At 41.7% G+C, this 19,643-nt stretch overlaps 1 long non-coding RNA gene across 9 annotated transcripts in view; it reads right to left on the reverse strand.

The window, feature by feature from the left end:
- LOC110256990 overlaps positions 1-19,643 on the reverse strand; it is a 127,589-nt gene that overhangs the window by 105,805 nt on the left and 2,141 nt on the right. For 7 of the 9 annotated variants that reach the window (XR_002339099.1, XR_002339097.1, XR_002339096.1 and 4 more), the window contains exon 2: positions 19,331-19,539. This is a non-coding gene — a long non-coding RNA (uncharacterized LOC110256990). The remainder of the gene's footprint in view (positions 1-19,330; positions 19,540-19,643) is intronic. The other 2 variants (XR_002339101.1, XR_002339100.1) reach the window with 1 other exon arrangement.

Consider the following 19,643-nt stretch of genomic DNA (forward strand, 5'->3'; position numbering starts at 1 on the left):
GTTCTGGGCTATGGGTTGAATTGGAGGGGCAGCTACTGGCCAACAATACAGCCATAGTAATGCTGGATCTGAGCTGCATCTGTGACCTATGCCACAGCTTGTAGCAACTCTGGAGCCTTAACCCACTGAGTGAGGCCAGGGATTGAACCTGCATCCTCACAGACACTATGTCAAGTTCTTAACCCGCTGAGCCACAGTGGGACTCCAACATTGTTTAAATGACCATACTACCCAAGGCAATCTACAGATTCAATGCAATCCTTATCAAAATACCAATGACATTTTTCACAGCACTAGAGAAAATAACTTTAAAATTTGTATGGAATCACAAAAGACCCCAAATGGCCAAAACAATCTTGAGAAAAGAAGAACAGAACTGGAGGTATCATACTCCCTGACTTTAGGCTATACTATAAAGCTATAGTAATCAAAACAGCATGGTACTGGCACAAAAACAGACACATAGATCAATGGAAAGAAAAGAGACCTCAAAAATTGAAGTTCCTGTCATGATGCATGGAAACGGATCTGACTAGTATCCATGAGGATGCGGGTTTGATCCCACGCACCTATGGTCAACTAATCTATCACAAAGAAGGCAAAAATATACAATGGAGAAAAGACATCTCTTCAATAATGTCTAAGAATGAAATCAGAACATTTTCTCATACCATATACAAAAATAAACTCAAAATGGATTAAAGATTTAAATGTAAGACTGGTAAACATAAAAGTCTTAGAAGAAAGCATTAGCAGAACATTTTTTTGACATAAATCATAGTGAATTTTTTGGATCTGTCCCCTAAGGCAAAGGAAACAAAAGCAAAAATAAGCTAATGGGACCTAATTAAACTTAAAAAGTTTTACACAGAAAAAGAAACCATTGACAAAACAAAGACAATCTATTGAATGGGAGAAAATACTTGCAAATGATGTGATTAACAAGGAGTTAATATCCAAAACATACAAACAGCTCATATAACTCCACAGCAAAAAAAAAACTCTGATTAAACAACAGGCAGAGGACTTGAACAGACATCTTTTACAAAGAAGAGATACAGATAGCGCTGACGCATGAAAAGATGCTCAACATCACTAATCATCAGGGAAATGCAAATCAAAATCACAATGAAAGATCACCTCACACTTGTCAGAATGGCTATCATCCAAAAACACCACAAACAACAAATATTAGTGAGGATGTAGAGAAAAGGAAATCCTTGTACCTTGTTGATAGGAATGTAAATTGGTGCAGCCACTGTGGAAAACAGTATGGAGGTTCCTCAAAACACTAAAACTAGAATTACCATATGATCCAGAAATTCAATTCCTGGCTATATATTTGAAGAAGTGAAAACACTATTTTGAAAAGATACATGCATCCCCCATGTTCATAACAGCATGATATACAGTAGCCAAGACATGGAAGCAACCTAAGTGTTGAATGACAGATGATTGGATAAAGAAGATGTGGTATATATTTACAATGGGATACTACTCAGCCATAAAAAAGAATGAAATCTTGCCATTTGCAACAACATGGATGGACTCGGAGGGTTTCATGGTAAGTGAACTAAGTCAGACAGAGAAATCCAAATACTGTATGTTATCACTTACATGTGGAATCTGAAAAATAAACCAGTGTATATAACAGAAAAGAAACAGACTCACAGATGAAGAAAACGAACAGGGGTTACCAATGGGGAGAGAGGAGGGGAGAGGGGTAAGATAGGGGTAAGGGTTTAAGAAGTATAAAATACTATGTATAAAATAAATAAGCTTTAAGGATATATTGTACAGCATAGGGAATGTAGCCAATATTTTATAATAAATATAAATGGAGTATAGCCTATAAAATTTTTAATCACTATACAGTACATTTGAAACTAACATAATATGGTAAATCAACTATACCTCAATAAAAAATTTAAGAGAAACAAAGCTTTGATTTCTTTTTAAAGTGTTTACTTTATCCTTATATTCACTTTCATTTTTCTCAGTCTCACCATTTTCATATGCTTGGCTCAGGATATATATTGATTTTTAAAATAGCTGATTAGGTTGGCCTAAAATTCTGATCCAATAAACTATTTTCTCATTTTCTATAATTAACAGTTGACCACTGAACAATGCAGGGGTTGGGGAGCCCAGCCCTGCATAATCAAAATCTGGGTATAATTTTGCAGTTGGCCCTCCATATTTAAAGTTCTGAATCCCTTGGATTTTTTTTTTTTTTTTAGGGCCGCACCCATAGCATATGGGAGTTCCCAGGCAAGGAGTCAAATCAGAGCTACAGCTGCCAGGCTACACCACAGCCACAGCAACGTGGGATTCCAGCTACACCTGTGACATACACCATAGCTCTCAACGCCAGATCCCCCACCCAGTAAACGAAGCCAGGGAATGAACCCACATCCTCACGGATACCAGTTGGATTCGTTTCCACTGTGCCACAAGGGAAAATCTCTCTGGATTTTTTTTTAATTGAAAAAAGTTCACATATGAGTGGACCTATGCAATTCGAACTTGTTTTGTTCAAGGGTCAACTGTACATGTATGTGTTCAAAGAGTGTGTTTTTCAATTGCATTTATGCCTGTGATAACATTAAACGGGCTTTTAATTCACATTCAGCAGTTGAGTAAATCTAAAATACAGAGGTAAAAACTGGCATTGGATAAACTGTAATTCTGAATCCAGATAACCAAAATGATATTTTCATGTTGCTAAGAAACATTCTCTGTTTGGCTGGAACAAAACTTCACTAATGTTTTCTGTTCTTCTCAGTTCTTTGGAATAATCCTTTACAATTCAATAAAAGGACAGCCTGAGTACGGGTTGGAGTACTTGTCTTATTTACAAATGCGGACATCCCTGCTGTTGTTAGCCAGCCTCCAAGATCCCCACCCGATAATTCCTACCTCCTGGTATTCACAGCCTGTGGAGACCCCTCTCTCCCCAGCTGTCAACCAGCGTTGGTCAATAGGATGTGGCAGAAAATACTGGTACGCCACTTCTAAGACTACTACAGAAAGCACTGCTCTCGCTCTCTCTTTCTCTCCGTCTCATCACTTGCTCTAGGGGAAGCAGTGCTGTGGGAGGCCCCTGTGTTGCTGAACTAAGCCTGTGCTCCACGGAGTGACTTTGGAAAGAGATCCTCAAACTCCAATCAGGCCATGAGATGGCTGCAGCCTGGCTTGACTGCAACCTGGGGGCAACCCTGAGCCAGAACCACCCAGATAATCTGCTCCTAGCTTCCTGACCTTCAGAACTATGAGGGAATAAATGTGCCTTGTTTTAAGCTGTTACATTTTTGGTTGTGCAGCAGTAGTAACTAATAAACTACCTAGTAGTGCTACCTACTGAACTTGTTACACAAAACAAATTATTCTTCAGTCTACGTCTACCATTTTTTTTTTGTCTTCTGTCCTTTTTTTCGGGCTGCACCCACGGCATATGGAAGTTCCCAGGCTAGGGGTCTAATCGGAGCTGCAGCCACTGGCCTATGCCAGAGCCACAGCAACACCAGATCCGAGCCGCGTCTGCGACCTACACCACAGCTCACAGCAATGCCAGATCCTTAACCCACTGAACGAGGCCAGGGATCGAACCCTCAACCTCACGGTTCCTAGTCAGATTTGTTTCCGCTGTGCCACGACGGAAAACTCCCCTACGCCTACCATTTTTAAGCAGAACATTTTTTGCCATTGAGGAAATATGCCCTAAGTGAATAGTTCTCGATAGTATTGGTTCCACCCTATACCCACCTTGGGGACAACCTAGAACCCTGGGTGTCACCCAGATTAGTGGAACCTGTTGGCTTCTAGTGGGTAGGAGCTTGGGATGTTAGATAGCTGCAAGATGCAAAGACACTTCAAGATAGTAAAGAAAACAGTATAAAATATTTGTTATAAAAATGGATCTTATTCCAATAATGTTCAGAACTACTAGCTTCAAAAGAGGAATGTCCTATTTTTTCATGGGGAAGGGTTAATGAAATCTGCAGGGTTTTTTTTTTGTTTTGTTTTGTTTTGTTTTTAGAAATGGTCCATAATGAAAAGGTAAAAGAAGCCAGGAATTTGTCACATGGAGTGTAACTTGCTCGAAAATTTGAATACAAGAATAGAAAATTTGTAATCATAAAACTGACATTTGAAATGGTACATATTTTTGAAGAGAAGGTAGTTTTTAGATTTAGGGAGCAGAGGAGTTTATGACAGGAAGAATTACACACTAATGGAAGGAACGTGGGGTTAGTGAAGCAAAGAAATGTCAGTTACAGTCTCACTGCCCAGTAGCCTCCTACATTGGGCAAATTCAAAGCTGTGACTAGAGTTCCCTTCATGGCTCAGTGATTAATGAATCCCACTAGGAACCATGAGGTTGTGGGTTTGATCCCTGGCCTTGCTCAGTGGGTTAAGGATCTGGTGTTGCCGCGAGCTGTGGTGTAGGTCACAGATGCAGCTCGGATCCTGTGTTGCTGTGGCTCTGGGTAGGCTGGCAGCTATAGCTCCGATTTGACCCCTAGCCTGGGAACCTCCATATGCCACGGGGAGGCCCTAGAAAAGACAAAACACAACAAAACAACAAGACAAAAAATTTCCATACCTTGGTGATACCTTATTCGGTACAGTTTTCACTTTCATGGCGACATAAAAAAATGCATGTTATTAAACTGACCAAAGACTGATTTGATGTGGCTCACAAAACAGCTGGAATCTATAAGACATGTTTTAGATAAACTTAGGCCTTTATTGCATTCAGAGTAATTTTTCTTTGATGTTAAATACATTTTCAATCAAATATGATACAATAATCTAGGCTTATGGGATTTTTTTTGGTTTTGTTTTCTGTTTTTTGTTTTTCAGGGCCACACCCGTGGAATATGGAGGTTCCCAGGCTAGAGGTCCAATTGGAGCTACAGCTGCCAGCTCACGGCAACGCCAGATCCTTAACCCACTGAGTGAGGCCAGGGATCGAACACACAACCTCATAGTTCCTAGTCAGATTCGTTTCGGCTGGGCCACTACTGTAACTCTAGGCTTAGAGGATTTTTAGCAAACTCTTAGATCATATCAAATGAATAAGTATTGTCTGTAGTGATCACATTTGGGTTGATAAGGCAAGTTCCCCTGGGGGAAGGTGGGGTGGGGAAGGTGGGGTAGGGAAGGGCAAGGGATTTTTCTAGACCAAAATAGGGCTGGCCATACATGCTGTCTTGTACGGTAGTATATTATAGGCTTGAAAAAGTAAGGCAGAGTCTCTGCCCTCATATGTTGTTTATTTTTATGTATTTATGTATGTATGTATGCTTATTTTTTAAGCTAAGTATATGTTTACATGCAATTTTTTAAAAATCACCTTTTTTCAGTGTACAGCTCTATGAATTGACAACAGCAGAAAGTTGTATGACCCCTGTCTTATTCAAGTTGTAGAATAGGTCCATCACCTCAAAAATTCCTTATGTAGTCCAGACATCCTATCCCCAGCTCTTAGTAATCTTGGATCTGTTTCCTGTCTTTACAGTTTGGCCTTTTCCAAAATGCCCCATAAAGGAAATGCCATAGAATGAAGCTCACACACTCCCATCTCCCTCACCTGAAACCAACTTGGATTATTTCATGACAAGAAATAAACTTCTATTGTGGTTCAGCTCTTCCATAGATTGAGGCCAGTATGTCACAGCCAAGAGTCAGCCCCAACTAATACACTCCCCTTCCCCTTGTCAGATCACCTGGTCAACATGCTCTGACTATGGAGACGTTTACCAAGTTTGTCAGTTATCTGCAAGTCACTCATAAGAAACACAGTTCCAGGCCTTTGCCCTTCATGTGCAGGTGAAGTTGAGAAGCTGAAAACGAGATGAGACTTAGAAAGAGTCTTTTTCTTATTCAAGCGTTGTAATGATTTCATCTGATATATTGGCTCCAAGTTATCATCAATTTGCCTGTAGTGCCAGGTTAGGAAATTTTCCAGGCGACTAGGAAAGAACACTGACTCATTAGCAGTCTCTGACATGAGCAAGTAAGAGTGATGACATGGTCAAAAAATGTTCAGTAAAAATTTTAAAATTGTCATCTTGGTGGTTAAGCCTTTGCCTTGGATGCATTCAGTGGGCCTTTTCTAGCAACACAACCCCGGTTTGTAAGTCTCAAGTAAGAGGAACTTGGCATGAAGGCAATATCTTCCCATGGCCCCTTTTTAAATAAGAATTTGTGTGACTTATTGGCAGCTGTAACAGACTACGTTATAAATAAAATTCAGACTTCTTTCTGCCTAGATTCTGCTTGTTGAGTTGGGAAATCAGGTATTTTCAGGATTTGACAATTCTCGTAAAAAATTTTGGGACACACATACTGTTACCACCTGAACCATGGCTGAGCAATGATTTTATCCCCTAGGATGCGACCTGGTATCCTTAAATCTATGACCAACTGATTCCCTGTTGGCTTTATAGACCAACCTGACAAATACAAGGAAATAAAGAATAGGAAACATCTCCTTAATGTAGATAAGCCACAGATGGTTAAAAAGCAGACCCCTCTTTTCTGCAGTGGGAATTAGAGTTTACTTGTAGTGGCTCTCAATTACCTGAATGCCTTAAGCTCCATATTCTGTTAGTATTTTCTAGATGACAGAATGATGAAGTTCAGATACACATGCCTGAGTCCAAATAATACTGCACCCAAACAAGATCTCACCTTAATCCTTTCTACAAACATATTACAGATTTTCTATTTTCACAGGACATGGAAAAGAGAAAAATCTTTCCACACAAAATAAGACTGATGAGTTAGTCAGAAATTCAAGTTGTTTCTAATCACAAGGAAAGAGTCAGACACATCTAAATTGAAGGATATTCTGCAAAATAACTGACTTAGAGTCTTTTAAAAAAGACAGTGTTATGAAACAACTTAAAAAAATTGTCGAGGGATTGTTTTAGATCAAAAGACACAAAAGATGCATAACAACGAAATGAAATGTGTGATCCTTCCTTGAATCTTGGATAAAACAGAAACAAATAAGCAAAAGACAAAAATGATCGTTTGGTCTATTGGGAACATTTGAATGTGAACTTTATATTAGATAATGGGATTGTATCCATGTTAAATTTCTTGAGTATGATAATTGTAGGAGAGGGTAGAAGAATGTCCTTGCTCTTTGAAGACGCACGCAGTAGTATTTAAGACTGTTGTGGTGGGGTTCCAGACGTGGCTCAGCAGTTAGTGAACCCGACTGGCATCCATGGGGACAAAGGTTCCATCCCTGGCCTCCCTCAGTGGGTTGAGGATCCGGTGTTGCCCTGAGCTGTGGTGTAGGTCACAGACATGGCTCAGATCCAGCGTTGCTGTGGCTCTGGTGTAGGCTGGCAGCGGTTACATCTCCAATTTGACCCCTAGTCTGGGACCCTGCATATGCCGCGGGTGTGACCCTGAAAAGACAAAAGACAAAAAATAATAATAATAATAAAATAAAAATAAAATAAGACCGTGGTGTTACAATGTCTGCCACCTACTCTCAAATGGTTTCCCCCCCAAAATGTATGCTATACATGGAGAGAGGAAACAAATGTGACAACAGTTGGCGAGTCTAGGTATATTGTTTTAGCCTCCCAATTTTTCTGTAAGTCTGAAAATTTTCAAATTCAAAAGTTGAAGAAAACAAATTGAAGAAAAATAAGGTAATTTATGTTTTGTTTTTGTTTCATCAAATTCAATGTCTTAGGTAGGGATGGCAATTGCTAATTTTAGATGTTTGAAATTATTCAAATATACAGAAAATTTGGGAAGTGTAGAGAGGAGTTATCCTATCATTTCCAACAGGTAGTATTATACTTTTCCTTTCCAATCTGTTCCTATGTGCATACATAAATGATATCACACTGTAGTAATTTTCTAGTCAATATTTTATTTATTTATTTATTTATTTCCTTTTTAGGGCTACATCTGCAGCACATGAAGTTCCCGGGCTAGGTGTCCAATCGGAGCTGCGGCTGCCAGCCTACAGTACAGCCAAGCAAGGCAAGGGATTGAACCTGCATCCTCATGGTTTCTAGTTGGGTTCATTACAGCTGAGCCACAGTGGGAACTCTAATAATTTTCAAGTTTCCCACTTAATATTATATCCCCAGCATTTTCTATGCTATTATAACATTCCTATGATATTAAATATTCACAACGATTACCTTCAATGATTTCATTTCAAGGAATTCTTTTTTTTTTTTTTTTTTTGGCTCTTTAGGGCCACACTTGTGGCATATGGAGGTTCCCAGGCTAGGGGTCCAATTGGAGCTACAGCTGCTGGGCTACACCACAGCCACAGCAACACAGAATACAAGCCGCCTCTGCAACCTACACCCACAGCTCACAGCAACCCTGGATCCTTCACCCACCGAGTGAGGCCAGGGATCGAGCCCACAACCTCATGGTTCCTAGTCAGATTCATTTCCGCTGTGCCATGACAGGAACTTCTCATTTGAATGAATTCTTTTGAGGGAATACGTATTTTCTTTAACAAGTCCACAAATCAGATTGCTAATAAATAATGCTTCAATAAAGCATCTTTGTACATAGCTTTTTCTATGTTGTGGATTCCAATTTAGGCACAAATTCCCACAGGTGAAATTTCTGGATCAAATGACCACATGTGGAAGACTAGAAACACCCTGTCATGACTCTTTTAAGATTCTAGTGAGGTAGTTGGTGTTTTGTTAACAGTGAGCCATTTCAAACAGTTACCTTCCTTTGAGCCCGAAATTTTCAGATTGCTCTCACCCCTTCCCTGTCCCCTCTCTCACAACCAGTTGTGGGACCTTGGGTCTCTCTTTCTTTTTTTTTGTCTTTTTGCTATTTCTTTGGGCCGCTCTCACGGCATATGGAGGTTCCCAGGCTAGGGGTTTAATCGGAGCTGTAGCCACTGGCCTACACCAGAGCCACAGCAACGCGGGATCGGAGCCGCGTCTGCAACCTACACCACAGCTCCCGGCAACGCCGGATCCTTAACCCACTGAGCAAGGGCAGGGACCGAACTCGCAACCTCATGGTTCCTAGTCAGATTCGTTAACCACTGCGCCACGACGGGAACTCCAGGGTCTCTCTTTCTTAACATCTGCTCCTTTAGATGAGTTTTTCAACCTAAGATCCTGGACACCAAGAGGTGAGAATGATGGGGTGTCTTTAAGCTTTTCAATACTTCACCAGCCTAACAAAAATCATAGGCGTTCCCATGGTGGTGCAATGGAAACGAATCCAACTAGTATCCATGAGGATACAGGTTTGATCCCTGGCTTTGCTCAGTACAGTGGGTCGGGGATCTGGCGTTGCCATGAGTTGTGGTGTAGGCTGCAGATACGGTTCAGATTCCGCATTACTGTGGCTGTGATGTAGGCCGGCGGTACAGCTCCAATTCGACCCCTAGCCTGGGAACCTCCATATGCCATGGGTGCAGCCCTAAAAAAAGAAAAGAAAGGAAAAAAAAATCACCCATGTATTCACAGTGAAGCTCAAGGGAGTGAGCTCAGAAGAGCAGTCTCTTGCCCTAGCCATGCCTTGTGATGGCTACACCCTGGCCAACAGTTCCTTGGCTGCCTGAGACCCTGAGCCAGAACCCAACTGAGCTGCTGACCCTCAGAAATCATGTGAGATAATACATGTTGTTGTTTTAGCTTTCGAGTCGTAGAGGAATTTGTTATGCTGCAATAGATAACTAGTAGAGATTTTGGAAATGGAATGTGGCCTTAACAGAAACATGAAACGTGGACAAAAGACATGTACAAGTACTTCATAAGAGAAGCTATTTAAGTGATCAGTGAGCAGATGAAAAGAACCTCATCATTGGTCGTCAGGAAAAAGCTTACTAAAACCACTACAAAAATACCATTACCCACACACCAGAAAGGATGAAATGAAAGAGACTGACAATCTGAGTGTTGGTGAGGTTGTGGAGTAACTGGGACTCACATTGCCGGCTGGAGTATGAAATGGTGCAATCACTTTGTCAAACTCATGAAATTAACATAAACCTCCCCCTGTTGATCCAAAAAATACACTCCTAGGTTTCTACCAAGAGAAATGACTAGCTACATCCAAAAAAAAAAAAAAAAAAAGAGTATATAAATGTCCTTAGCCGCTTCAATCATTATATAGGTCTATAATAACTGCAAATAACCCCAAATATTCATCAGCAGGAGAATGGATGACATATCATGACATATCCAGGCAATGGAATAAAAATAAGTGAAGTGTAGATATACAGCAACTCAGATGCATCTCAAAAGCATTATTTCAAGCAAAAGTAGAGCATTACATAGTTCCATCCAAAAGCAGGTAAAACAAGTCTATAGTGATAAAAGTGAGAGCAATCCTTACCTAAAGACTGGTGAGCTGTGCTGACTGGGAGACAGCAGGGAATTCTCTAGGGTGATAGAGATATTCCAGAGTCTGGTCTAGATGGTCAAACTAAGCTCTACATTTGTGTCGTAGTTCATTTGGGCTACTATGAGAAAACATCAGAGTCTGGTAGCTTACAAATAAGACAAATTTACTTCTCACCATTCCAGAGGCTAGACGTCTGACACCTAAGTACCAGCATGATGAGAACCCTCTTCTGGGTCACACACTTTTTAGTGTATCCTCACATGGCAGAAGGTGGCAAGAGAGATGTGTGTGACCTCTTTTATAAAGACCAAAGTCATGAAATATCTGCTTTTCTGGCTAACTTCTTTCTAAAGGCTCCACGTACTAATACCATCACCTTGGGGATTATGGGTGGTTTGTTTGTTTGTCTTTTTAGGGCTGCATCATAGCCTATGGAGGTTCCCAGGCTAGGGGTTGAATCAGAGCTGTAGCCACTGGCCTATGCCACAGCTGCGCCAGATCCGAGCTGTGTTTGCAACCTACAGCACAGCTCACGGCAACACCAGACCCTTAACCCACTGAGTGAGGCCAGGGGTCAAACCTGCGTCCTCATGGATACTAGTCAGATTCATTTCTGCTGAGCCATGACAGGAACTCCAGGGATTATGTTGTAATACATGAATTTTAAGGGGAGACACATTCAGATTATAGCAATATATCAAAAAGTCATAAAATCATACTCTTAAGACCTGTTCATTTTACCACTAGATGTAAATTACAGCTCAATAACATATTGCTAAAAAGAACCAAAGTCCTTTCCATGGCCTTTATGCCCTAGGGATGGTGTTTTGGGCTCCCTTATCCACTCCCCAAATCTGCTGGCTTCCTTCCTGTCTCTCCTACACCTCAAAGGAGCTGCCACCTCAAGGCCTTTGCATCAACTCTTCCCTCTGTCTGTGAGTTCTGTCCTCAAATAACCCCTCAAATATCATCCTTTATTTATTCAGGTCTCTGGAAACAGCCTCAGGCAAGGCCTGTTAGTGCTTTACTTGGGAGATATAATCCAATACAGCTGGTCACTCAGTATTAGTTTCCTCCAGCTGCTGTAACAAAAGTACCACAAACTGGATCCCTTAAAATGCAGAAATGTATGGTCTCACAGTTCTAAAGGCTACTAGTCCAAACTCAAGACGTTGGCCTATCAGCATCTTGAAACCTGTAAGGGAGATCCTTCCTTGCCTCTTCTAGCTTCTGGTGTTTGCTGGCATTCCTTGACGTCCTTGGAGTGTAGATGCATCATCCCAAACTCTGCCTCCACCATCACACAGCCGTGTTCTCCCAGTGTATCTCTGTCTTCTTCTGACAAAGACATCAGTCAACACTGCAATGGGATCCACCTTAAAAACCTCAGCTTAACTTGATGACATCTACAAAGACGCTATTGCCAAATAAGGTCATGTTTACAGGGGTGAAGCTTCCAACATATCTATTTGGGGAGCACAATCCAACCCATAGCACTCAGTAAGCACAGGTTCAGCCACACGTATTGACTCCAGACAGGGTATATGGAGAAACCGTGCATCCAACCAGTCCATCAGAGGAAGCAAGAGGGGGGTTTATCTGCCCGGTATCCTCCAATCACCTCTCACTGGTCAAAGGTCACTGGGGGAATTAAAGCCTCTGCTTTTCTGGATTGCATCATTCAGCCCCATCAGCAGTTGCTCAGGAAACGAGGCCCTGCAGTTTGGCTTTTCAGCTGAGTTTGGCGGGAGGAGCCAGATATTCTAGGCCTGTGGCTGGTGAGCCTCGGGCAGGGAAACTATGGAGTGTGGGGCGCTCCGGGGTCAATTAACTACAGCAGCTGAAGAGAAGCCAGTGGCTGAGGGTGAGACAGGTGGTGTGTGGACAGTTCTGCTCAAACGTCACCTTATCAGGAAGGTCTTTTCCGACTAGACCGAGTAGAAGTCCCCTCTCCATTTCTGTATTCCTTTATGTTACTTAATTGTTCTTCACAGCCTTTATCCTCATGGGTCTGTTTACATGCTTGTTAGCTTCTCTCTCATCTCACCACTACAGCAGCATTCATGAAAGCAGGGAATTGGTCTGTCTCTTCTCTGCTCTTTCCTCAGTGTCTAGCACAGTGCCCAACACATGGTAGGAATTCAATACCTCTTTATTGAGCTGAATGACTATATGAATTAATGGGTGTAAAAAATGAAAAAGGCCCCATCTCCCCAGTCTCTTGGGGGTTAGCTGAGTGGGTGGCAGTGGGGTTCTCCTAGACACAGACAGGCCTGTCCTAAGCAGGTCAGGGCCTAGGTTCACCTGGTGGAAAGGCTTCATTTTCAGGGTTTAAACTGTGCAGCTCCTGGAGGAGGGGAGGAGCAGTAGGCAACAGGGCAGTGAGGCCTCTGGGTCATCAGAGAGAGGAAAGAGGACAGAGTAGGACTCTCCCTCTTGTGCAGGTGGAAGAGGGAAAGCATGCGAAGTCCTGGCTCTGCAGGTTATAGCAGGCAAAGAATCCTATCTTTGCTTCCTGACCTCTTCCTCTTCCTAAGGATTCCCAGTTATTTTCTGCCTCTGGAATGGACTGGTACTTTTAATCCGGAAATGCCAGCAAATACACCTTCTTTAGTGGTGTGGCACTGCCATATATTGTACGTGAATGTTGGTGCCATCCAAGCAAATGAGCTCAACTCATCATTATCTTATTGCCCAGTCAAGGTTTTTATAAATCTGGCTTGAAATGATGGTTCCCTATTTTATTTCCTTCAAGTTCTGTGTGCCCTTGGTTTAATACGATCAATGAGATTTTTAGTCACACTCTCTCTTTGCTGTGCTTATTTTCTCTGTGGAATCTGGAATCCATGATATAAAGTAAGCTAGTTTTGAAATATGAAGGAGTCCATATTGGATTACAGATGAAAGAGAACATGTAACAAAAGCTAGGTGACTGTTATTCATTCAAAATTGTTTTCATGGTAATTTTCTCTATTAATGTGAAAAATGTGTATAATAACATAGGTAGAGATTTTCTGAGTTGAATAATGGACTATGCTTCTCTCACACAATATCAAAAAGCACTAGTAGCTTGTTATTTCAACTGATATAGAGATATTCCATTAGAAAAAAGGCCTAAGACAAATGCAGTGATATGGCGATATTTTCCTCACCCCAAATTATTTACCCAAGTTCATCTTGAGGAAGTGGCAGAGAGAACATGTCCACCCGCAGAGGGGCCTTCCATTAGTACAGCTACAGCGTTGCTTAGTCCTTATGCCTGGTTTGGATCAGAGTGATTAATGTTGCATAGCAATGATTTTCACCAGTCTTGGTTCCAGAGGAATAGTCTCTCTGGAAAGGTGGCCAGTTGTAGCATTCAAGCTCTTTCATAGCCCACTCCCCCTAGACAGGCAGTTCTGGTGTCCAATGAACCAACACAATAACACCAGTTTTCTACGTGGAAGTCAGAATGTTTAGCATACAATTTTAATTCTAGAGCAAAAGATCTTTCTTCTCTTAGGGCGTTCTTCCATAACTAAGTCACAATTTTATTTATTCATTTATTTATTTTTGCTTCTTAGGGCCATACCTGCGGCACATGGAGTTTCCCAGGCTAAGGGTCGAATCAGAGCTGTAGCTGCTGGCTTATTCCACAGCCACAGCAATACAGGATCTGAGCTGCATCTGCAACCTACACCACAGCTCACAGCAACACCAGATCCTTAACCCACTGAGCAAGGCCAGGGATTGAATCTGCATCCTCATGGATACTAGTGGTTCGTTACCACTGAGCCATGATGGGAACTCCTACGTCACAAATTTTAACTGAATAATTCTGGGAGGAGAAGGTTCATTTTATTTATTTATTTTTTTGTCTTTTGCCTTTTCTAGGGCCGCACCTGCGGCATATGGAGGTTCCCAGGCTAGGGGTCTAATCGGAGCTGTAGTCACTGGCCTATGCCAGAGCCACAGCAACGCTGGATCCGAGCCGCCTCTGTGGCCTATACCACAGCTCATAGCAATGCCGGATCCTTAACCCACTGAGCAAGGCCAGGGAACGAACCCGCAACCTCATGGTTCCTAATCAGATTCATTAGCCACTGAGCCACGACGGGAACTCCTAGAAGGTTCATTTTAACTATGCCTCTTGACTGTATACTTTACCTTTCTGTAAAACAAGGCACTATTAATTGCACATAGCCTCTTTGCAGGGAGTATAAACACTGCTGACTTAAATTTCCATATTAACCTTTATGAATGTGGAAATTGGAAGGCAGTCACTAGATGATCCCAAACCTATTATTTCTTGATTTTATAATATTTTATTGTTTAATTCCAGTGCCTCAAAATTGGACACATATAAAGTGCAATTAAAGCTACATAGCTAATTCCTCTGTCACGAGCTTTTATATGCCACAATGATATAAATACCAAAACCAACAAACAACTCTCTTTCTACAACATACAACTGTGTAATAAATATCTAATTCAGTCATATACATATTATGGGTCATTTGTAACTTTGCCTTGTGGATAACATTTTTAAAAAACAATATTTGGAGTTCCCGTCGTGGCATAGTGGTTAACGAATCCGACTAGGAACCATGAGGTTGCAGGTTCGATCCCTGCCCCTTGCTCAGTGGGTTAACGATCCAGCGTTGCCATGAGCTGTGGTGTAGGTCGCAGACACGGCTCGGATCCCGCGTTGCTGTGGCTCTGGCATAGGCCAGTGACTACAGCTCCGATTAGACCCCCTAGCCTGGGAACCTCCATATGCCGCGGGAGTGGCCCAAGAAATGGCAAAAAGATAAACAAAACAAAAAAAACAATATTTATGTCACTGTAAACAAAATTTTAACCACCTTCTACAGTCACTTACTACTGTTTTAAGATCTCTTTTTTGGTCTTCTTGGGGCCACACCCTTGACATATGGAAGTTTCTAGGCTAGGGGACGGATCTGAGCTGCACCTGCGACATACACCACAGCTCATGGCAATGCCAGATCCCTTAACCCACTGAGTGAGGCCAGGGATGGAAGCCATGTCCGCATGGATACCAGCCGGGTTCGTTACTGCTGACCCACAATGGAAACTCCCTGTTTTAAGATTTTAATATAATATACTCCCCCTGACATCAACAAATCTTCAAAGTTTAAAACTAAACCACAAAGTTTTTATTATAATCCACAAATTGGGGCTTTCCTGATCAGATGTTTTAAGTTACGCATTTCTTCTTTAGCAAGCTCAGGGGAGCAGGGAGCTATACTTTCCTAATGAGCGTGGTATTCCTTATAACTCCCAGGTGGGTAGCCCTGCCTGGAAAAGGCAGTTGTCTTGGTTGAGTAGGCATTAATGTCGACGGTATGGAAAAGGGAGCTGACTTGATTCAGTTTTCATTAGCCTGTCACGGATGCTAAATGCAAATTTCATCTGAGGCCCCAAAACAGAATAGATATGAAATTCCAATGTAAGGAGCCAAGATGCAGGCTTTCAATCAAAATACCAAAGACCAGTTTCATGAGTTTAAAACTCCTCGCCCAAAGGAGCAAATAAAAGTGTATAGGAAATGGCAGCTGAGGAAGGATTCCATGAGGAGCATTTTCTTGGTGAGAGCTGTGCTGAGATGCCCATCACCAAGGGGAGGGAAGCGAGGGCTTCCACTGGCCACCCAGAGAACAGATCCCTACCGTTGGGAGTATAGGGGACTGATGTCTGACTGGACTCGAGCCCTGGAAATCTAAACATCAGAAGAGAGGGACTGTGAGCTTCTTTGGCAACAGCGAGAAGTGCTGTCAGTAGGACTGGTCTGCACTCAGGTTATTACAGCAAAGCAGGCACAAGTATTTACGGATCAGCAGAGGGCCACACAGGAGAGAACCAGCCTGCAGTCCTTGATGTCCTGCTCAAGAGGACACCTGGATGTGGGTGGAGTATAAATTGAGACTCCCACAGAGGGAGGCAGCTTGGAGGGGGTCTCAAGAAAGCTAGGTCTGAATGGGGGACTGGTAGCCAACTTGCTTATGTTGAAGGGTGAGTAGGGAGGCTGCTCAAGCATACATGAAAGCACCCAAGAGCTGCCTTTGCCAGGCCGGGAACATGCCACACCATCTTACAACTGTTCCAGCCAAGTAACTGTTTCCACCCTCCTTTTGTTCCCCTCCCTTTCCTATTCCTCTATTCCTGGAAGGGTAAGAACCAGCAGGTATTAGGTAGCGGCAAAGATGGGCAAGGAAAGGAAACGATATCCTCTTTCCTAAAGACTAGACACCTGCCTGTGACCAGCTGAAGATGGCAGAGGAGGAGAAAATTCTTTTCTTTGAATTAAGATTGGAGTAGTCAGTAATGCATTGATTTCAACATTCTCCTAGAAAGACTAGTGCTTTCTGTTACCTATAAGTGACCAAAAAAGCTATCTACAGTGGCAGGGATAGAATTACCCTCCCTGAGCAAGTTTAAAGAGACTGTGAGGGAAAATATTAAAAACTGCTGCTATAACTTCACCCTGGAAGTATCACTTCTTGAATAAATAGATTATATCAAGAGCAGGGGTGATGAATGTGTTTTTATAACCCACCTTCCAAGAGGTACTTAAAACATGGTGAACTAGATTCTCCCTTTACATATATATAAGCAAATGCCCAATCTTTAATAGAATTCCCAAAATGGAAAAACATAGAGACTTGTCCTACTTCTATTACTGTGCTGTTGTTCTACTTAATGCAATAACTAGCCAGTAGTATGTACTTGCAGCTGTCGTGAAGAATGACAGAGCTAGGCATAGACTGAATGGGGAAAAGATTGTGAGACTGAGTCTACAAAAGTCCTTGGAAAGCTTTACTATTTCTCTGGGATGCAGATCCATCTCTGTAACCTACACAGTCAAAACTTGCAATTCACAAATGTTAAGGCCCTTTAGTATGGATGATCTCAATTGACTGCCACCAAGTCCCTGTGAAATGTTTATCTTCATTGTACAGAGAATAATAACAACACTAATAGCCAAGAGTTGGAATTGGCACATACTATTGGAATTGGCACTTATGCTTAATGTTCTATCACATTCATCCATTAACTTCTCCACTTTACAGGTGATGAAACAAGGTCTTGGGCTAAGTAATTCATTTAAGGTCAAACACTTATTAGAAGATGAAGCTAGAAGTTGAACGCAGCTGTCTGTCTTCAAATTCCTAGCTCTGCTCAGATGAATAAAATGGAGCTCTAACATTAAGTAACTCATTGAAAGTTCTACAACTAGTAATAACTCACTTTAACAAACTTGGGCCTTGTGATTTCTCATCCTCATCTCACTGGAGATCATCAGTGGAGATTTGTAGCTGTCACAGAGTGCGCTGTCACACAGGAAGGAGATTTAGCAGAAACATTTTTTGCCAATCAAAATAATAGGTTTCAAACAAAAGTTTACTATAGCTAATTATGCTGTATTGTATATTTGAAAGTTACTAGGAGAGTAGATCTTAAAACTTCATTACAAGAGAAAAAACTGTAGCTATGTGTGGTGATGGATGTTAACTAGACTTATTGTGGCAATTGTTTTGCAATGTATATAAATATTGAATCATGCTACACACCTGAAACGAATATAGTATTAAATGTAACTATACCTCAATTTTTAAAAAAGTTCAGGTAAATTTATACCCATATGTTGGAATATTTTGTAGCCAGTAAAATGTTAATGAGGATATCTTTTAAACATATAAAGCATTTTTTCCATCACAGGTAGAAAAAGCAGCCTATAAAATATGAATGCTTTTAGGTCCATATGAATACATGTATCTCAACACATATATACAAAATTTAATGTAAGTAGCAAGTTACATGCATGTGCTTATGAGTTTTCATATGATTGTATCTTTTTTTTTTTTTTTTCTTTTTACAGCTGCACCAGGATATGGAAGTTCCCAGGCTAGGGGTTGAACGCAAGCCACATCTGTGACCTACGCCACACTTGCAGCAACACCGGATCCTTAATCCACTGAGTGAGGCCAGAGATGGAAACCCACATCCTCAGGGTGTTCTTATTACTTGGTATGGCTTCTACTCTTAGGCTATAGACAGAACCAGTGACTCCATCACCAAGTGCAAAGGCTTTGGAATCAGACAGACCTGAATCCGATTCGGGGTCCCCCACTCCAGTAGCTGGGGTCTCATGAGCAAGGTATTGACCCCTCTTGAGGCTCAGTGTCCTAGTCAGTATATTGGAGTTACTGGAACCTATATCCAGGGCTGAACAGCGACATGTTCGTGCTCTGGGCAAGTCAATGATTCTTGGTGCTCCTTCAAAAGACTATTCTTTAAACAATTCTTTAACTTCTATCTAGAGGGAAGACAGGGTCCTCACAGGGCAATACAAAAGCCTAGCAGTACATTAGACCCACACGAGCATGTTAGAATCCTTGGGCTCTCACTCCTACTCCAAGCAGCTCATCAGCATCTTTTCTTCCAATCCAATCCACACTCTCCCCCAAAGTACTGAGAAACATAATTTTCTCTATTTACATTACATTTTTAAAGATATTTGTCCCTCCTGGTGGAGTAACCCTGGACATCTGTCCTGGCTCTGCTTCATTGAATGTTCTGAAGATTAAATGAGATAACACATGTAGACAATTCTGCACAGCATCTGACACTCAGCGGAAGTTCAATAAATGGCAACTATTATTAGTATCATAGCGAAAAACTATGGCAACTCGGAGCCTCCGGAAATGACAGGTCATGCGCAGTCCTTTTATCCTCTAGCCTCTGGCTCCTTACCTATAAGCATTCTCTGAGTAAAGGCATTTTGAGAAAGCATTTGGTGACCTTGAAATGGTCTCAAGAACTCTCTAATGCCTTTATATATGAATCTTAAATGTAGGAGACTCATTTCCTTCTTCATACCTCGATCATAAAAAAAGCAACAACATACATGCCTTTGACAATCTTTGTACAGAATAGCATTTTAAATGCGATTTACCTTAAACATGGTAGAAACCAACAGGATGGAGGTCACCTGGGGGACAAGCTCTGAGCAGGGAGGTGTTGCCGAGGGAACCGTGGCAGGTCTGAAACCAGATCCAGGCTACTGAGCAGAGGGGAAACGCAGATTCTTTGGAGTTTGAGTAGGATAAAAGCATGCCAGAACGCACCTGCTGTTTCATTCTCTCCAGTCTCCTTGAACCTCCTCTGAGCAGGGGAGAGAGAGAAGGGTAGAGAGAAAAAAAGCAAAGTGAGGTTAGCAATCCTACATCTCTTTCCCCATTGTCTACTCCCAAATGCACACCATCTAT

The sequence above is a fragment of the Sus scrofa genome, chromosome 15 (assembly GCF_000003025.6).
Source record: "Sus scrofa isolate TJ Tabasco breed Duroc chromosome 15, Sscrofa11.1, whole genome shotgun sequence".
Classification (NCBI taxonomy): Eukaryota; Metazoa; Chordata; class Mammalia; order Artiodactyla; family Suidae; genus Sus; species Sus scrofa.